Here is a 20,516-nt window from a genome sequence, read left to right as displayed (position 1 = left end):
GTTGGCTCAAAAGCTTAAGCACGGTGGCGCAGCGGTAGAGTTGCTGCCTTACGGTGCCATAGACCCGGGTTTGATCCTGACTATGCTTGGTTGTTTGTACAGAGTTTGTACATTACCTCCGTGACCACGTGGGTTTCCTCCGGGTGCTCCAGTTTTCTCCCACACTCCAGAAGCGTCCAGGTTTGTCGGTTAATTGTATTGGTACAATTGTAAATTGTCCCTAGTGTGTTTAGGATAATACTAGTGTACAGGGATCGCTGGACGGCGTGGACTCGTTGGGCCAAAGGGCATTTTTCCACGCTTTAAATTTAAACTAAGCTAAACAACAATTCTATTTCCCAACATTTATTTCAAAGCCCAGCGGCCTGGCCAAGGGGAACTGTACACTGGAAGCCATTTACATCAGCCCTTTGAGGGAAGGATGCCAATTTAATTTGTCAGAGCAGGTTAACTGATTCTGATCAACCCTTCACCCATGTGCCTCGGTTAGTACGGAAAGATGGAATCAAAACTCTTGGCAACGAATCCAATTCAAGTGTGGAACACACAGCTGAGCACAGAAGGAACCGTCCAAATGGTTTAGCTTCAAAGAGAAGATAGTTTTTGTTGTTTTTGATGTTTTCTCAGATACAGATAAAGTGATAGAAAGTAGAAGAGAGAACTAGGAAGAAGAAACGAAGAAAAGAAGTAAAGAGATGAGGAGAAGAGAAGAGAGAGACATGAGCTGAAGAGGACAGAGAGAGAGAGAGAGTACGAGAGAGATGAAGAGAGAGAAGAGATAGAGAGAAGAGATGAGAGAGGAGAGAGAGAGGAGAGAGAGAGAGAAGAGAGGAGGAGAGATGGAGAGGAGAGAGAGAGAGGAGAGAGAGGAGAGAGAGAGAGAGAGACGAGAGGGAGGCGAGGCACGGAGGGGGGCGAGAAAGGAAGAGAAAGAAGAACAGGGGGGAGAGACGGGAAGAACAAAGAGGGAAGAGAAGAGGAGAGAAAAAAGGACAAGGCGACCGAGGGAGCGAGGCAAGACAGCCGAGAGACTACCAACCTAACCGCGCAGACACCCCCCCCTTCTCCGCACCCGCCCCCCTCTCCTCCCCTCCCCCCCTCTCTCAAAAACACATACCTCCCCTTTCTTTCTCTCTATCTCCCACCCCCTCTCCCTCATCCTATTTTGCTCTCTCTCTTAAATACACCCACCTCATCCCTTTTCTCTCTCCATTACACCCTCACCCCCTCCCTCTCTCACTCTATCTCTCCCTCATCACGCTCTCTCTCTCTACTTCTATTCAAAGGTTCATATTTCTGGCCACCACAACCTTTCTTGGAGATGAGAGAACTCTCCAACATATTGCAAACACCTTAACCCGCGTCATGAACCCTGACCTGGCTGCGGAGACAGCATTCCCCACTGAACACTGGTGGTGTGCTGTGTTTATAAACACAACAATCTTTGAAGGGAAAATATGCTCCTTCAATTTACTTCATGGCTCTTTGGTACATCTCTGAGGTCAATTAAAATCACCAACACTTTCAATTTTAAACTCTGAATTAGAGCCGCCCTCAAAGGCAAGTGGCATTCCTGTTCACAATCGGAAGTGATGAAAAGGATTAATGTACAGGCCTGGATAGAGTGAATGTGGAGAGGATGGGTCCACTCATGGGAGAGTCTTGGACCAGAGGGCACAGCCTCAGAATAAAAGGACTTACCTTTAGAAAGGAGATGAGGAAGATTTAATTTTGTCAGAAGGTGGAGAATCTGTGTAATTCATTGTCACAAACGGCTGTGGAGGCAGTCAATGAAGATTTTTAAGGTGGAGTTGACAGATTCTTGATTAGTAAGGGTGTCAAGAGTCATGGGGGTAAGGCAGGAGAATGGGGTTGAGAGGGAAAGATAGATCAGCCATTGTTGAATGGTGGAGTAGACTTGATGGGCTGAATGGCCTAATTCTGCTCTTATAACTTATCAACTGGTTAAATATAAAGTTACATCGGATCTATAGCACAAAACAAGTCACATGGCTATTCTTGTCTTTTCTGGCCTTCATAAGCTTTCTCTCACATTGTTTTGTCTAACACTATCCACCAACATGTATGTTTAGTTTGCTTTAAAGATACAGTGTGGTAGCAGGCTCTTTGGCCTAGCGATCCCTATCTCTATTTCTAACCTATAACTAGGGACAATTTACAGAGGCCAATTAACCTACAAACCCGCACGTCTTTGGGATGTGGGAAGAAACGGAGCACCCGGAGAAAACCCACACAGTCAGCACAAAAAGCTACAAGCTGTTTATTCTTTGAATAAAATAACCTACATACTGTGTCCAGCTCGATTGTCATCATGTATAGTCTTTTCACTGACTGGATAGCACGCAACAATAAGTTTTTCACTGTACCTCGAAACACGTCACCATAATAAACTGAACTATGAATTCTGTTTTTGAATTCTATTCTGAAATGATTCCTTACACTTGGTTGGGTCATATGATAGACTTATATATATTGATCTACTGTCGAAGGGAAAAGGCCCACAAACATTCCCCGGAGCCAGGTGTGCTTTCATCAACCCAGGTAAGGTCTGAAGAAGGGTTCCCACCTGCAACGTCACCTATTCCTTTCCTCCGGTGATGCTGCTTGACCCACTGAGTTATTCCAGCATTTTGTGCCTAACACAGGTGAGGTCATCTTCATTGCATTTAAGTCAGCTATTCAAAGGCAATTGAACCATTCCACCAACAACTAGAAAGCAGTCGTGAGCTATTATCTACCTTTTTAGTTTTAGTTTTAGAAATACAGCGCGGAAACAGGCCCTTCGGCCCACTGGGTCCACACTGACCAGCGACCCCGCACATTAGTACCATCCTACACCCACTAGGGACAATTTTTACATTTACCAGGCCAATTAACTTACAAACCTGTATGTTTTTGGAGTATGGGAGGAAACAGAAGATCTGGGAGAAAACCCACGGGGTCACGGGGAGAACGTACAAACTCTGTACAGACAGCACCCGTAGTTAGGATTGCATCTGGGTCACCGGCGCTGCATTCACCGTAAGGCAACAACTCTGCCATTGCGCCACCATGACCGTGAGATCCTCGGACTATCTTTGATCGGACTTTACTGCACTTTATCAAGCAGATAAAGTGTTATTCACGTTATTCCCTGTATCTGTACACTGTGGACGGTTCGATTGTAATCATGCATAGTCTTTCCGCTGACTGGATGATACGCAACAAAAGCTTTTCACCGTACCTCGGTACACGTGACAATGAACTAAACTCAACTTAACTCAAAACTCAAAGGTAAGTAAGCTCCAATGACATGTAAAGAGTCATAGAGCCATACAGCACAGAAACAGGCCCGTTAGCCTAGTTCATCCGTGCCGACAAAGATGCCCCATTAAGTCTAGTCCCACCTGCCCATATCCCTCGATGCCTTTCCTGACCATGCACTTGTGCAAGCCTCATCTACTTCCTCCAGCAGCTTGTTCCATATACTCTCCACTCCCGAAACATTCGGGGCAATTTACAGAGGCCGTTCAGCCTACAGACCCGCACGACTTTCGGATGTGGGAGGAAACCGGAGCGCCCGGAGGAAACTCACGTGTTCATAAGGAGAACGTACAAACTCCACACTCACCGTAACCTAGGTCAGGATCGAAACCGCCTCTCTGGCACTGTGAGGCAGCAACTCTTCCAGCTGGGTCACTCTGCCATCTTGATAATCCATGCCCCTTATGATCTTGTACACCTCATTAAGCCAACTTCTTACCCTTTTATCCCCCACTCCACCCCAAAAGGGTAATAGCCTCTTTGCTCTCTTCCAATGGTATTTGTCTTTTCACACTCCAGCACACTCAGATCAACTAACTGAGATCAAATCGCAAATGGGAAATATTGTCCTCAGAATCTTTGTGTTATCACCAAAAATAGCATCATCTTGTTAACCAGAAGATTGGTTGAGCCTATGTTTTGTTTCCAGCCAATCTTCTATCCGCACAAACGTTTTAGCCCCCACATCATTATCTTTGTCTTTATCTGTTCCCCATATCTATTTATTTATATTAGAATCGTAGTGACACACAGGGCGGCACAGTGGTGTAGCGGTAGAGTTGCTGACTTCAGAGACAAGGGTCTGATCCTAACTACGGGTGCAGTCTGTACTGAGGTTTATACGCTCTCCCTGTGATCGCCTGGGTTTTCCCCGAGTGCTCCGTTTCCTCCCACATCCCAGAGACACAGAAACATAGAAAATAGATGTAGGAGTAGGCCATTCGGCCCTTCGAGCCTGCACCGTTATTCAATATGATCATGACTGATCATCCAACTCAGTATCCAGTACCTGCCTTCTCTCCATACCCCCTGATCCCTTTAGCCACAAGGGCCACATCTAACTCCCTGTTAAATATAGCCAATTAACTGGCCTCAACTACATTCTGTGGCAGAGAGTTCCAGAGATTCACCACTCTCTGTGTGAAAAATGTTTTTTTTCATCTCGTCCCTAAATGATTTCCCCCTTATCCTTAAACTGTGACCCCTTGTCCTGGACTTCCCCAACATCGGGAACAATCTTCCTGCATCTAACCTGTCCAACCCCGTAAGAATGTTGTACGTTTCTATAAGATCCCCCCTCAATCTTCTAAATTCTAGCGAGACATAATTGGGTTTCATAAATTGTCCCTACTGTGCAAGATAGAACTAGTGTATGGGTGATCACTGTGTTGATGTGGACTCGGTGGGTCGAAGGGCCTGTTTCATTAAACTGTGTCATTAAACTAAACTAAACTAAACCAAACGACCACAGAAATCGACATAAATTAGGTCATAAGTAACAGGAGTAATTTGGCCCAAGACTACTACACCATTCAATCGTGGCTAGTCTATCTCTCCCTCCTAACCCCGTTCTCCTGTCTTCTCCCCATAACCTCTGACACCTGCACTAATTCAAGAATCTATCTACCTCTACTTGGCCTCTACAGCCTTCTGTGGATTTAACTTTGAACCAGAGCTAAAACTGATTTAGATCTGGACCAAGACCACTGTTACCCAACTGGTGTATGTGAGAGGAACAATATTCGGAAATCCTCAGCAAAGTGCCTCTGCCCCTTTAAGAGGAGTCCAGAGCCGAATGCAAGGTTACTCACGACAATAAACAGGCTGCAAGCCAGTTAATGGAGTCACTAGTCACAAACGCTCCTTAGATGTAAAACAACACAGAGGCTATTGATGGAGAGCAACACTGGGATATGTGTTAGGTACATCAAATATTAATATCCTGGAGTAATATTTGAAACAGATGTTGGAGTGAATAATGCATGCAACAGAATAAAAGTTGTTAAAAAAAAACACTGACAAACAGCCTTGTTCTTGTGGCCGCCACCAGCTGCAAGGTAGCGGGCTGATCTGTTGAAGGAAGAATGGGAGGCTGGGATTCCTCAGATGCCAAGCTCCTGATTTTGGTTGCATTACCAACAAGAGCAGCTGAGAGCTGCCCTGTTTAAACAAAATGCTAGGAGACTAACCCTCTGCTTCAGATCTGTCCGTGATCTACTGCAAGCTTCTGATGTTACATGGTTTACATTAGTTTAGTTTAGTTTAGTTTAATTCAGTTCAGTACCAAAGTGGTACAGTGGTAGAACTGCTGCCTCACAGCGCTAGAGACCCAGGTTCGATCCTGACTATGGGTGCTGTCCGTACGGAGTCTGTACGTTCTCCCTGTGACCATATGGGTTTTCTCCTAATGCTCTGGTTTCCTCCCACACTTAGACGTACATGTGTTGTAGGCTAATGCCCCTGTCCCACTTAGGAAATGCCCTACTCAAGGTTTCCGTGCGGTTCCCGGAGGTTTTAGTCAGTCTCCCTACCTGCTTCCACTACCTGCAACCTCCGACAACCACCTGCAACCTCCGGGAACCGCACGGAAACCTCGGGCGGGGCGCAAAGTCTCCAGAGGTTTCCGTTCAGGTTCCCTAAGTGGGACAGGGGCATAATTGTTTTTTGTAAATTGTCCCTAGTGTGTCGGATATGACTGGTGTACCGGTGATCGGTGGTCAACGCGGACTCGGTGGGCCGATGGGCCTGTTTCCATGCTGTGTCTCTAAAATAAACGAAATATTATTCTCCAGAGCAGCTGCCTGACCTGCAGATTTACTTCAGCACTTTGTGTCTTTTTTTGTGTACCAAGGTACAGTGGAAAGCTTTAGTTGTGTGCTAACCAGTCAGCAGAAAGGCTAAACATAATTACAATCGAGCCATCCACAGTGTACAGATACAGGATAAAGGGAGTAATGTAAGAATCATCCTGGGTGGAAATCAGAAGGCAGACTCTCATGCAGTCCTCCCCTACTCCAGGCAAGGAACCTGCTGGCACTGCTCCTTCTCCCTGACCACCTTATACCCACTGAACGTGCTGCTGGAGCTGGTGGTGGAGGCCGATAGTCAGAGTCACACAAAGTAAAAACTGGCCCTTCAGCCCAACTTGCCCTCACCGACCATCATGTCCCATCTACACTGGTCCCACCTGACTGCATTTGACCCATATCCCTCTAAAACTGTCCTAGCTATGTACCTGTCCAAATGTTTCATACATGTTGTGATAGTGCCTGCCTCAACTACCTCCTCCTGCCGCTCGTTCCATGCACCCAGCACACTATGTGTAAAAAAGATGCCCTTCATATTCCTATTAAATCTTTCCCCCCTCACCTTAAACCAACGTCCTCCGGTTCTTGAACTAGGGTTTATTTACCGTACAGTATAAAAGACTGTACATTTACCCTATCAGTTGCCCTCATGATTTTATATACCTCTATAAGATTATGATAAAAAGTCACTGCGCCTTTTACAGCTTGCCAACATCTTTCCTTTAAACATGGTGCCATAAACTGAACACAATACTCTGAATGCGACCTCACCAACATCTTATACAACTATAACATGGATCTTCCCCCAAACTTCTACACTCAATACTCCGACAGATAACGCCTTTATGACCACACTATCTACTTGTACCACTAACACAGGTTACTGGATTGTAAACCCCTCTCTTCCTTTCCCAAGGGCTGTCCTTGATGGGAGATCCCTGTGCTTTGGCTGAGGGACAGGTGGTCTGTTGAGAAGGCAAAGGAGTGACTCACTCTGATCTCTCGTTCCGTCGGGCTCGAGTCCCTCATCTTGCAGGGAGCCTGAGCGGCTTTCGATTTCCAGCAGCTGCTTTTGCACATTTGAACAAAAATTATATATTATTCCCCAGCTTGTGAGTGGAGGAAGGGGGGGGGGGGAGGAGTTTGAGAGGCAGCAGCTCGTCAAAAAGAGCCTTTCTTTGGGTTTTAGTCCGTGAAATACTTTCCTCCCACGCCCCTTAAAGGGGAACATGACAGAGCTGTTCGATCTCAAGGAACACCTGATTGCCAAGGAACTATTTCCTGTGGTTTAGATCTTGCAGGGCACGCCAATGCCTTTTGTCGAACATGACTTCCATTCCCGGCACTCTGCAAGTACTTTACATTGAAATGTATCCACTTTTTCATGCAAAGGTATTCTCTCAGCCCTATCCTGCTGCTCTGCCAACTGTAGTTAGCTGAAAGTTTAGCTTAGTTTATTGTTATTATGAGTACATGTGAAAAATTTTGTTGCGTGTGGTCCAGTTAGCGAAATGACTCTACATGACTGCAATCAAGTTGTCCACAATGCACAGATACACGATTAAGGGAATAACGTTTAGTGCTAAATAAAATCCCCAAAAAATAGTCCGAGGGTATATGGTAGGTCCGGATGGCTCTCTAGTTGGTAATAGGATGGTTCAGTTGCCTGATAACAGCAAGGAGTAAACTGTCCCTGAATCTGGAGGTGTGTGTTTTCACACTCTGTACCTTGTGCCAGATGGGAGAGGGTAGAAGAGGGAGTGACCAGGGAGAGACTTGTCCTTGATTTTGCTGGTGACCTTGCCGAGGCAGCGTGTAGTGTAGATGGAGTCAATGAAGGGAGACTTGTTTGCTTGATGGTCTGGTCTACGTCTACAACTCTGTGATTTCTTGCGGTCTTGGATGGAGCAATAATGACCCTTTGAAGGTGGAGCATGGTCCTCCTATGACCCTTCACGCTGCCTCGAGCATGGTCCTCCTAGGGCCGCTGCCCATGCTTTTGTTCATCGAACATAGATCAGTGCAGCACAGGAACAGTCCCTTTGACCCACGATGTCTGTGCCAAACATGATGACACACCAACCCTTACCTTCCTGCACACAATCTATACATAATCCAAATATCCCTCCATTCCCTGCACATCCATGTGCTTATCCAAAACCTGATAAACACCACTATCGCACCTGTGTCCACCACCACTCCTGGCAGCACATTCCAGGCACTCTCAACTCAACCCCCTGAGTAAAAAACATGCCCTGCACATCTCCTTTCAACTTTTGTCCATCTCATCTTAAAGTTATGCTCTCTAGTCTACGATATTTCCTGGGGGGAAAGGCTCTGACTATCTATCCTATCTCTGCCTCTCAGAAAGTTATATACTTCTATCAGGTCCCCCCCCTCCCCTCCCCCAACCTCTGATGCTTCGATGCTCCAGAGAAAACAATCTAAGTCTGTCCAACATCTCCTTCTACCAAACACACTCTAATCCAGACACCATTCTTCACATCACCAGAAGGATACAAAGTGCTGGAGTAACTCAGTGGGTCAGGCAGCACCTCTGGAGAACGTGGATAGGTGATGTTTCGGGTCGGGACTCTTCTTCAGAACCAAAACATCACCTATCGGTGTTCTCCAGAGATGCTGGCTGACTTGTTGAGTTACTCCAGCACTTACTCCAGCACTTTGGACGGCACAGTGGTAGAGCTACTGTCTACCTGGGTTCGATCCTGACTACAGGTGTTGTCTAAACAGAGTTTGCAGATCCTCCCTGTGACCTTGTGGGTTTTCTCCAGGTGATCTGGTTTCCTCCCACATTCCAAAGACTTAATGGTTTGTAGGTTAATTGGCTTCGGTAAAAAAATAGTAAATTTGACATGTTGTCAAGTCAAGTCACATTTATTTATATAGCACATTTAAAAAACAACTCTCGTTGGCCAAAGTGCTTTACATTTGTTATAAGAATAGTATAAACAAACAAACTACATACATATATACATATAGCCCTCACTCAGTGGACGTCAGGAAAGGCTTGGGAGTATAGATAAGTTTTTAGTCTTGACTTAAAGGAGTCGATGGAGGGGGCAGTTCTGATGGGAAGGGGGATGCTGTTCCACAGTCTAGGAGCTGCAACCGCAAAGGCGTGGTCGCCCCTAAGCTTATGCCTAGACCGCGGGATATTCAGCTGCCCCAAGTCGGCCGATCTGAGGGACCTGGAGGTGGAGTGGTGGGTGAGAAGACTTTTAATGTAGGAGGGGGCAAGCCCATTGAGGGCTTTGTAGACATAGAGGAGGGTCTTGAAATGTATACGGAACCGCACAGGGAGCCAGTGGAGAGAGGCCAGGATCGGGGTGATGTGGTCCCTTTTTCGGGTCCCGTCAGGAGTCTCGCTGCGGCGTTTTGGACCAGTTGCAGGCGGGACAGGGAAGATTGGCTGATGCCAGTGTAAAGAGAGTTGCAGTAATCTAGGCGGGAGGAGATAAATGTGTGGATGATCTTTTCGAGGTCATCAAAGTGGAGGAATTATTTTATTTTAGCTATCGTCCGAAGCTGAAAGAAGCTAGCTTTTACCACGGCATTGACTTGTTTGTCAAATTTCAGTGCTGAGTCAAATATCACGCCAAGGTTTTTGACCTGAGGTTTGAGTAGTGGGGTAAGGTTTCCAAGACTGCCTGCTATCATTTTGATTGAGTCCGAGGGGCCGAGAAGGATGACCTCAGAGATACTCTCATTTAGTTGGGGAAGTTCTGGGCCATCCATCACTTTATATCCTCGAGGCAGCGGGTAAGGTTAAGTAGATTTGATTAGTTTTTGGGCTTCAGAGGGAGATAGAGTTGTGTATCGTCTGCGTAGCAATGGAAGGAAATGCCGTGCCTTTCAATGACTTGGCCTAAGGGGAGCATATACAGGGAGAAGAGAATGGGGCCAGAGTGTGTAGGATAGTGCTAGTGTACGGTGTATTCGCTGGTCGGTGCAGAATTGGTGGCCTGTTTCCGTGCTGTATCTCTAAAGCCAAGTAAATCCCAATAATGATGCCTTAGTTACTACAACCCGTCATGGTTTGTCAAAGTATTTTGTTCGCTGTTGCACTTATGGGTTTTATTTCACACAGCAGGTGACAGCAAAGACGGTCAAAGGGAAATCAAGATGGTTGTGTGGAATGGAGGGACTTCAAATACCTCAGGAAGGAAGCAGCAATGAATAGATCCAGAATTCAAAACATAGGCTACAGCTGTGATTGAAAGCTGCCACACAGTCACGAGGCAGCAAGCTCCACTCATTCAGGATACGGGTTATGGGGAGAAGGCCAGGGAATGGGGTTGAGAGGGAAAGATAGATCAGTCATGACTGAATGGTGGAGAAGACGCAATGGGCCGAATGGCCTAATTCTGCTCCTATGAATTTATGAACATCACACAACATACTTCTCAGGGATTATGCAACATGACAGGAGGGAGTAATAATAATAATAATAATAATGGATGGGATTTATATAGCGCCTTTCTAATACTCAAGGCACTTTACATCGCATTATTCATTCACTCCTCAGTCACACTCGGTGGTGGTAAGCTACTTCTGTAGCCACAGCTGCCCTGGGGCAGACTGACGGAAGCGTGGCTGCCATTCTGCGCCTACGGCCCCTCCGACCACCCCCAAACACTCACACACATTCACACACATTCACACACAGGCAAAGGTAGGTGAAGTGTCTTGCCCAAGGACACAACGACAGTATGCACTCCAAGCGGGATTCGAACCGGCTACCTTCCGGTTGCCAGCCGAACACTTAGCCCATTGTGCCATCTGTCGTCCCAAATAGTAGCATAAATACCCTCATTGGAGACCTTTGAACTATCTTTGATTGGACTTTATTCAATGTTATATCTTTGCACTAAATGTCGTACCTTTTATCCTTTACTTGTGCAGTGTGGACGGCTCTATTTTAATCACGTATCGTTTATTTTTACTAGATAGAGCGCAAAGACGAAGCTTTTCACTGGATCTCGGTACATGACAATATTCAACTAAAGTAAAAGGTGCTTAGTTTAGTTTAGTTTAGTTTATTGTCAGGTGTACTGAGGTACAGTGAAAAGCTTTGTTTTTGCAAGCTATCTAGTCAGCGGAAAGACTATGCATGATTACAGTCAGGCCGTCCACAGTGTAAAAATACTGGCTGCAGGGAATAACGGTTAGTGCTTTCACCTCCACCAGAAGCCGACAGTGTTTACAGCCTAATGCCCCTGTCCCACTTAGGAAACCTGAACGGAAACCTCTGGAGGGAGGGGAGAGAGGAAGAAGGGAGTAGGAGAAGGGGGAGAGAGAGGGAGAGGGAGAAAGGAAGAGGGGAGGGGGAGGGGGAGAATGAGAGAGGAGGGAGGGGGAGGGGGAGAGCGATGGAGAGAGGAAGAGGGGGAGCAAGAAGGAGGGAGAAAGATAGAAGAAAGAGGGAGAGAAAGAGAGGAAAGGGAGGTGGAAGAAATTGGGAGACAAAGACGAGAGGTAAAGAGAAAAGAGAGTGGAGAGGGAGAGAGGGTGAGGGGAGAGGGAGAGAGATAGAAGGGGTTAGGAAAGGAAGAGGGAGAGAGGGGGAGAGGCAGAGAGAAGAGGAGAGAGAAAACAGAAGAGAGGGAGGGGGGCAGGGAGAGTGAGGAAGGAAGAGGGAGGGAGGAAGGAAGGGAGAGAAAGGAGGGAGAGATAAAAAGGAGGGAGAGAAAGGCGTGGAAGAGAAAAATAGGGTGGGGGGGGGGAGAGAAACAGGGGGAGGGTGAGGGAGAGGGAGAGAGAGAGACAGGGATTGAGGAAGGAGGGAGGGAGCAAGAGAGAGAGAGGGAGGGAGAAAGGTAGAAAGGGAGAAAGAGGAAAGAATGAGAGAGAAAGAGGGAGGAAGAGGGAGGGGCAGAAAGAGGGAGAGATAGGGGAGAGGAGAAACAGATTGAGTTCCAGACCCCATAATATTTTTCTCCACTCACTTCTACTAGTTTAGTTTAGTGATACAGCACGGAAACAGGCCCTTCAGCCCACCGGGTCTGTGCCGACCAGCATTAACACTATCCTACACCCACTAGGGACACGTCCGAGCTCGTGTGTCCCTAGAAAAGGAACACGCGGTGTCCATGGGGACTGTGGAGGCCTTCTGTGCACGCTGGTCACCACAGGAGGTTGAATATATTATCGATAAGAATGTTAATATTTTAATTTGATAATTTTGTTTAAGTGTTAAGAGGGAACACGTGGTGTCCATGGGGACTTTGAAGGCTTTCCATGAATACTGGTCGCCGTTGAAGGTCGAGTGTTTTGTTGATAAACGGAACACTCGACCTTCAACGGCCATTCGTGGGTCCAGTTGACGTTGACGTTATTAATTTGACGATCATTTGTTTGTAAACTGTCAGCATAGGCAGTCTTTGATTGTGTTAATACTCTAAGTTTATTTTTATATTTTGAATAAAAGTAGTTTCATAATAAAAAAAATAAATAAATAAATAAAACTAGGTACATTTTTTACATTTACCAAGCCAGTTAACCTACAAACTTGTTCGTTCTTGGAGTGTGGGAGGAAACCGAAGATATCGGAGAAAACCCACGCAGGTCACGAGGAGAACATACAAACTCCGTACAGACAGCACCCGTGGTCGGGATCGAACCCGGGTCTCCGGCGCTGCATTCGCTGTTAGGCAAAACTTTACCGCAGCAGCACCGTGACTAATTAATGTAAGTGTATGCCCTGGTGACTGGCCACTCTGCAGTCCTTTATGGCTGCCTTATCTCAGCATTTCCTAATTTCACACACCTCGGTTAAATCCTGCCTGCGTTTGTTCCCCTTACTCTCTCTCCTCGTAACTCTAACCCTGCGCAACTGGCAGCTTCCTGGTGTAACTCCTCAGTCACCACAAGCCAGCTCGCGCGCTGTTCCCAACAACTGCAGCTTGACCTTTTAAGTTACAATTTTCAGCTCTTCTATCAGAAGAGCTGGATCACAACAATACCGCGGCACAATGTGGTTATAACGCTGTGGGAAGAATAAACCGCCTCGCCAGCTTGTGGTTAGATTGTTTTCCACATTTATGGTCATGTAGGACTCGAGGTTCTGAACCAGTGGGAGCCATAGGCAGGCTGAGCCTCTAGGGCCTGTCCCACGAGCATGCGCCTCCATGCGGCAAGCGCGACCTAACGTGGTCGCTTGAGCCGTACGGCCTCGCGGGGCCGGTCCCACTTCGATTGCCGGAGCCGTATGGAGTTGTGCGGAGCTGTTCCAGACATCGCGCGGGGCTCTGAAAAACTGACCGTGTTCAAAAATTCCGCGCGGCAATGGCCTGCCGGCCCGCAGCCGCCTCAAAGCCGTACGCACCGCCTCGACGGGCATACGCAGCGTCTCGACGCCGTACGCAGCATCTTGATGCCGTATATGTCACGCGCGAACATCCCGCGGACTTCGCTCGAACTTCACGTCACTCACTCGACCTCTGCGTGGCCCCCGCTTCCAGTTTGGTCGCGCTCGCCTCATGCAGGCGCATGCTGGTGGGACCGGCCCTGTACGGGGATCACTCAACCTCCGCGCGGCCCCCGCTTCCGGTTTGGTCGCGCTTGCCGCATGCAGGTCGCATGCTCGTGGGACAGGCCCTTCCTGTTCCTTGGAGCGCAGGAGGCTGAGGGGTGATCTTATAGAGGTGTATAAAATCATGAGAGGAATTAATAGGGAGAATGCACAGAGTCTTTTATCCAGAGTCGTGGAATCAAGAACAGAGGACATAGGTTTAAGGTAAGGGTGGAAAGATGTAATAGGAACCTGAGGAGCAACATTTTTACACACAGGTAAATGGAATAGGAAGGAATACTTTAATGTCACATGTGACTAGGCACAGTGAGATTCTTTCCTGGCGTACACAATGTAGACAAATAGCAGCCACCTAAGGCGCTGACAAAGTTACAAAGCACGCAGCTGCCCCTTTTCTGTGTGTGTGTTCCCCAATAGTTCCCCCACACCGGGTCCCCATTGTCCTTTGTCCCCCTATTGTCCATTGTTCTTCCCCTCCCTCCCTCACGGCGGTTCCCCCCACGCTCTTGTCGACTCATGAGGCATCGTCGCCGCCGGAACGAGCTGCCAGAGAAGGTAGTCGAGGAAGGTACTAAAACAATATTTAAAGGACTGAGTTCGACCCTGACCACAGGTGCTGTCTGGGTAGAGTTTGCACGTTCTCCCTGTGACCGCGTGGGATTCCTCCAGGTACTCCGGTTTCCTCCCACATCCCCCCCCTCACGCGAATCCCAATGTCCTCTCGTTCTTCATTCCCCTACTCTGGCAAAGAGACTCTGTTCCTCTCATGATATTGCACACCTCGACTTTGTATACAAGCGAGCCAATAAACAGTCTCCTGCCCAGGGGAGGTGAAGGAGGAAAGATTTAATCGTAGTCTGAGGGATAACGTTTACACAAAAAAGGGTGGTGTGTGTATGGAACGAGCTGCCAGAGGAGGTAGTTGAGGCAGGGACTATTGCAACATTTAAGAAACATTTAGACAGGTACATGGATAGGACAGGTTTAGAGGGATACGGGCCAAACGCAGCAGGTGGGACTAGTGTAGATAGGACATGTTGGTCAGTGTGGCGGAGGGCCTGTTTCCATACTTCATGATTGTGACTATGAATCTTAACCTTGACTGTCAGTATTAGAGACTCTAATTCTGATAAAAAACCCCTTTGGATTACACAAGTCCAATCAATGTTAAGCTCGATGAACCTGAATGAGCAAGCCTTGCCTTCTCTGCCAGCTCTGTCGATTGAGACACGGGTGATAATTGCTGGCCTTTCCACTAAGCCTCGTCTCCCGCAAATGAATACTAAAAATAATGATCTGCTTTCTGCCTGCACCTGTTTCCCCTCCAGTTACTGACCTTGCAGCAAAGCCCAGCGGGCCCTGGATTCCAAAACTCGACAAGACTCCCAACAATGCAGCAGGTAGCGCAGTGACACTTCATCTATTTGTGTCGTCAGCAGCTTAAAGTCAACCCTTTCATTCAGACGCCCTCTTTCTCCTCACTGCCTCAGGGGCGGCACAGTGTTGCAGCGGTGGAGATGTTGCCTTACAGCACCAGAGACCTGGGTTCAATCCTGACTATGGGTGCTGTCTGTACAGAGTTTGTACGTTCTCCCCGAGATCACCTTTTCCCCAGGTGATCTGGTTTCCTCCCACACTCCAAAGACGTGGAGGTTTGTAGGTTAATTGGCTTCAGTAAATTGTCCCTAGTGTGTCCCTGCTGCCCACAATAATAATAATAATAATAATGGATGGGATTTATATAGCGCCTTTCTAATACTCAAGGCGCTTTACATCGCATTATTCATTCACTCCTCAGTCACACTCGGTGGTGGTAAGCTACTTCTGTAGCCACAGCTGCCCTGGGGCAGACTGACGGAAGCGTGGCTGCCAATCTGCGCCTACGGCCCCTCCGACCACCACCAGTCACTCACACACATTCACACACATTCACACACAGGCAAAGGTGGGTGAAGTGTCTTGCCCAAGGACACAACGACAATATGCACTCCAAGCGGGATTCGAACCGGCTACCTTCCGGTTGCCAGCCGAACACTTAGCCCATTGTGCCATCTGTCGCCATCGCCATCGTCAATGTCCATAGCAAACATGATGCTGTTAAAATTAATCTCCTCTGCTTGCACGTGATCAGTATCATTCCATTCCCTGCATATCCATGTGCCTATCCAAAAGCCTCTTAAATAACCATATAACCATATAACAATTACAGCACGGAAAACAGGCCATCTCGGCCTTTCAAGTCCGTGCCGAACACTTATTCTCCCCTAGTCCCATCTACCTGCACTCAGACCATAACCCTCCATTCCTTTCCCGTCCATATACCTATCCAATTTCTTATTAAATGATAAAATCGAACATTCCTCCACCACTTCCACTGGAAGCTCATTCCACACAGCTACCACTCTCTGAGTAAAGAAGTTCCCCCTCATGTTACCCTTAAACTTCTGTCCCTTAATTCTCAAGTCATGTCCTCATGTTTGAATCTTCCCTACTCTCAATGAAAAAAGCTTATCCATGTCAACTCTGTCTATCCCTCTCATCATTTTAAAGATCTCTATCAAGTCCCCCCTTAACCTTCTGCGCTCCAAAGAATAAAGACCTAACGTGTTCAACCTTTCTCTGTAACTTAGTTGCTGAAATCCAGGCAACATTCTAGTAAATCTCCTCTGTACGCTCTCTATTTTGTTGACATCCTTCCTATAATTAGGCGACCAAATGCCATTATCACATCTGACTCTACCCCTGGCAGCGCGTTCCAGGCTACCACTGACCTCTGTGTAAAAAAAACTTGCCCCGCACATCTCCTTTACACTTTGCCATTCTTTCCTTAACGCAACGGTCTCTAGTCTTTTCCACCGTGGCAAGAAGGTTCTGACCGTACACCCTATCTCTGGCTCTCATAATTATATATAGTTCTATTCTTGAGTTCATGTTTTATACCCCTGTCCCACTTAGGAAACCTGAACGGAAACCTCTGGAGACTTTGCGCCCCACCCAAGGTTTCCGTGCGGTTCCCGGAGGTTGCAGGTGGTTGCCGGAGGTTGCAGGTAGTGGAAGCAGGTAGGGAGACTGACAAAAACCTCTGGGAACCGCACGGAAACCTTGGGTTAGGGCGCAAAGTCTCCAGAGATTTCCGTTCAGGTTTCCTAAGTGGGACAGGGGCATAAGGCAGTTCTCCCGTACCAGGTAGCAATGTGGAGTCAAATAGCTTCCATATACATGGAGCCAACAAGTGCCAATGAAAATGGACAAGGTTAAATAATATCAAAGCAGTTAATCAAGGTTAGAGTGATAGTTATACGGCGTGGAAAATAGGCCCCTCGGCCCAACATGCCCAATCTACACTAGTCCCACCTACCTGCATTTAGCCCATATCCCTCTAAACCTATCCTATCCATGTACCAGCCTAAATGTTTCTTAAATGATGTGATAGTACCTGCCTCAACTATCTCCTCCAGCAGTTCATTCTATACACCCACCACCCTTTGTGTAAAAAAAAGCACCCATCAGGTTCCTATTAAATCTTTCGCCTCTCACTTTAAACCTCTGTCCTCTGGTTCTCCATTCCCCTACTCTGGGCAAGAGACTCTGTGCGTTTACCCAATCTATTCCTCTCATGATTTTGTACACCACTATAAGATCACCCCTCATCCACCTGCGCTCCAAGGAATAGAGTCCGAGCATTACACGATCATCCAATATTTGGAGACTTTACATTTTAGCGATACAGCATGGAAACAGGCCCTTCGGCCCAGCGAGCCATGCTGACCGGTGATCACCCGGTACACTGGCATTATCCTACACGCTCAGGACAATTTACAATTTTTACCGGAGCCAATTAACCTACAAATCTTTACGTCTTTGGAGTGTAGGAAGAAACTGGGGCACCCAGAGAAAACCCACGCGGTCACAGAGAGATGTGCCAACTCGGTACAGGAACTGTGGTCAGGATCGATACAATACAATACAATACAATTTATTTGTTGTCATTTGAACCCAGAGGTTCAAACGAAATGTGGTTTCTGCAGTCATACAAACAAGAAGAAGAACCAAGACACAACACAATTTACACAAACATCCATCACAGCGAATCTCCTCCTCACTGTGATGGTAGGCAAAGTCTTATCTCTCCCCTGCACTCCTCGTTCTCCTCCCGATGTCAGAGTCAAAGCCCCCGGCGGGCGATGGTAAATAAGTTCCGCGGCAATTATAAAGCCGCGCCGGGTGATGCAAGGCCGCGCTCCGGGTCTTGGTGTTGGAGCCCCCGGCGTGCGCCAACAAGTCCCGCGGTCATTTAAAGCCGCGCCGGGCGATGTAAGGCCCCGCTCCAAGTCATCCTCAACCCCGCAACTCGGGCGGGAGAAGTCGTACCTGGGTCTCTGATGCTGTGAGGCAACGACTCTATCGCTGAGCCACCGTGCCGCCCAGACGTTATTGAATTATATCTGCTTGTAAAAATTCATCCACGTAGGCCAGTCGGGACTCTCGTTTCCTGCTCCAGTCTTATCCACAGTACCGTCTGAAATGCCATTATCTCATAACCAGGGCATCCAAGTGGAAATTGGCATAGGCAGCTCTAACCTGTCCCTGTAAAGTGATATCTCCCTCGCTCACTCACTCCAGAGCACAACAATGCTGCTTTCATGCACTATATTTAGATGCACCAAGGCTCTGCCAATGCACAGAGATTACCGAGGTGAAAGGGTTCAGATATACAAGTAACACCCTCTGTAATATGCCTGCAGATGGGAGCAAAGTGAAGTGATGTGGGGTAGGGAGGGGTGGGTGGGGTACAAGCACGGAATTAGGGTGACTGTATAATCACCTGTACAAAGGTGCATCCACACGATGAGAATGTGTGTGTGTGTGTGTGTGTGTGTGCAAGGTTTGTGACAGACAATATCTCTGCCCCTAACTTCAATAACGGCAACAAGATGTGGTCAAGCTGCAAAGGATACCGGGATGTTGCCGGGACTCAAGGGACTGCGCTGTAGGAAGAGGTTGAGCAGGCTGGGACCTTGTTCCTTGGAGAGCAGGAGGATGAGGGGTGATCTCATAGTGGTCTACAAAATCGTGAGGATTAAATCAGGTAAATGCACAGAATCTCTTTGCCCAGAATAGGTGAATCGAGAACCAGGGGACATAGGTTTAAGGTGAGGAGAAAAAGATTAAATGGGAATCTGAGGGATAACATTTTCACATTAAGTGTGGTGGGTGTATGGAACGAGCTGCCAGAAGAGGCAGTTGAAGCAGTTACTATTGCAAAGTTGAAGAAACATTTTGACAGGTACATGGTTCAGACAGGATTAGAGGGATTTGGGCCAAATGAAGGCAGATGGGAATAGTGTAGATGGGGCATGTTGATCAGCGTGGGCAAGTTGGGCCGAAGGGCCTGTTTACATACAGTATGACTCTCTGACAGTCTGACTTTTTTCTGAACAATGCTTGAGTAAAAAGGAGAAGCTGTTTAGTACACTTGCTTTAAAATGATGAGTGCTAGATTTTGAATGAGTTAATGAGGAACCAAATCACGCCTTTACTTCGAGATAACAAGACTGGCAAGTGATAATGGCTCCATGAGGACAGTACTAGCTAGATGAAAACTCCAAACAGAAATTCAGGCTGTGTTTTACGCTTTGAAAAGGGTGCAGTACATACAGACTTTGTAATTGTCTATTGTATTGTCTATTGTCACAACAGGGCAAAACCTTAGAGCCACAGGCGTAGTTTTCCATTGGATACAAGTTGAAATCAACAGCCTTCATGTTGTAGCAAGTCAAACTCTTACCTGCCAACTCTGCTGGCCGCCTGCTGCCAATCTGCTGCGTTGGTCAAAGACTCTGTGAAATTCCCTCCAATTCAGTCACTCAGGAACGGGAAGACAGACCATCGCAACCATTCAGAGCTGTGGGGGGAAGAGGACTTGAGTTAGAACGTAAAACTCCAGCGGTGGGAGTCAGCAGGCAGCTCTCCTGGTGAAGGCGGCTGTGTACTGATCTATAAATATTGACCTCGCCAACACTTGCTCCTCAGCACATGGCACAGGTCCCTGTTATTGTACACCGCCGTATCAGCTCAGAGAGGCATTGCTCGATCCCGCAGCCCCTCCCGCAGCTGTGGGCAACAGAATCACACACAGCAGCAGGATGAGCCCAGTAATATTAGCACACTGCCAGGTTCACTGTGACCAGAGAGGGAGGGAGAGAGAGAGAGAGAGAGAGAGAGAGAGAGAGAGAGAGAGAGAGAGAGGAGGGGAGAGATAGGAAGAGAGAGGAGGGGGGGAGAGAGAATGAGCGAAAGAGGGAGGGAGGGAGGAACAGACAGAGGGGGACAAAGAGAGAGAGGGAGACGGAGAGAGTGAAAGGCAGAGTGAGAGAGGGAGAAAGAGAGAGGGAGAGGGAGAGCTTGAAAGGGTTCAGAAAAGATTTACGAGGATGTTGGCAGGAATAGAGGGTGTGAGTTATAGGGAGAGGTTGAGTAGGTTGGGTCTCTATTCCAAGGAGCGCAGGAGGATAAGGGGAGATCTTATGGAGGTGTATAAGATCATTAGAGGAATAGATCGGGTAGAGTCTTTTGCCCAGAGAAGGGGAATTGAGGACCAGAGAACATAGGTTCAAGGTGAAGGGGAAAAGATTTAATTGGAATCGGAGGGGTAACTTTTTCATGCAAAGGGTGGCGGGTGTATGGAACAAGCTGCCAGATGAGGTAGTTGAGGCTGGGTCTATCCCATCGTTTAAGAAACAGTTAGACAGGTACATGGATAGGACAGGTTTGGAGGGATATGGACCAAGCGCAGGCTAGTGGGATTAGTGGAGCTGGGAGGGCCTGTTATC

General features: G+C 47.5%; 1 protein-coding gene across 3 annotated transcripts in view; it reads right to left on the bottom strand.

Annotated features, from left to right (window-relative positions):
* Nucleotides 1-20,516, bottom strand: part of bmpr1b (bone morphogenetic protein receptor type 1B) — a 424,691-nt gene that overhangs the window by 208,042 nt on the left and 196,133 nt on the right. For 2 of the 3 annotated variants that reach the window (XM_033022575.1, XM_033022558.1), the window contains exon 3: nucleotides 19,472-19,588. The gene's annotated coding sequence lies outside the window, so the exon portion shown is untranslated. Of the gene's footprint in view, nucleotides 1-7,124; nucleotides 7,203-19,471; nucleotides 19,589-20,516 lie in introns of those variants that run through there. The other variant, XM_033022566.1, reaches the window with a different exon arrangement.

Source organism: Amblyraja radiata, chromosome 1, assembly GCF_010909765.2.
Source record: "Amblyraja radiata isolate CabotCenter1 chromosome 1, sAmbRad1.1.pri, whole genome shotgun sequence".
NCBI lineage: Eukaryota > Metazoa > Chordata > Chondrichthyes > Rajiformes > Rajidae > Amblyraja > Amblyraja radiata.
The sequence above is the reverse complement of the archived record's forward strand: the minus strand, read 5'-3'. Positions and strand labels throughout refer to the sequence as shown.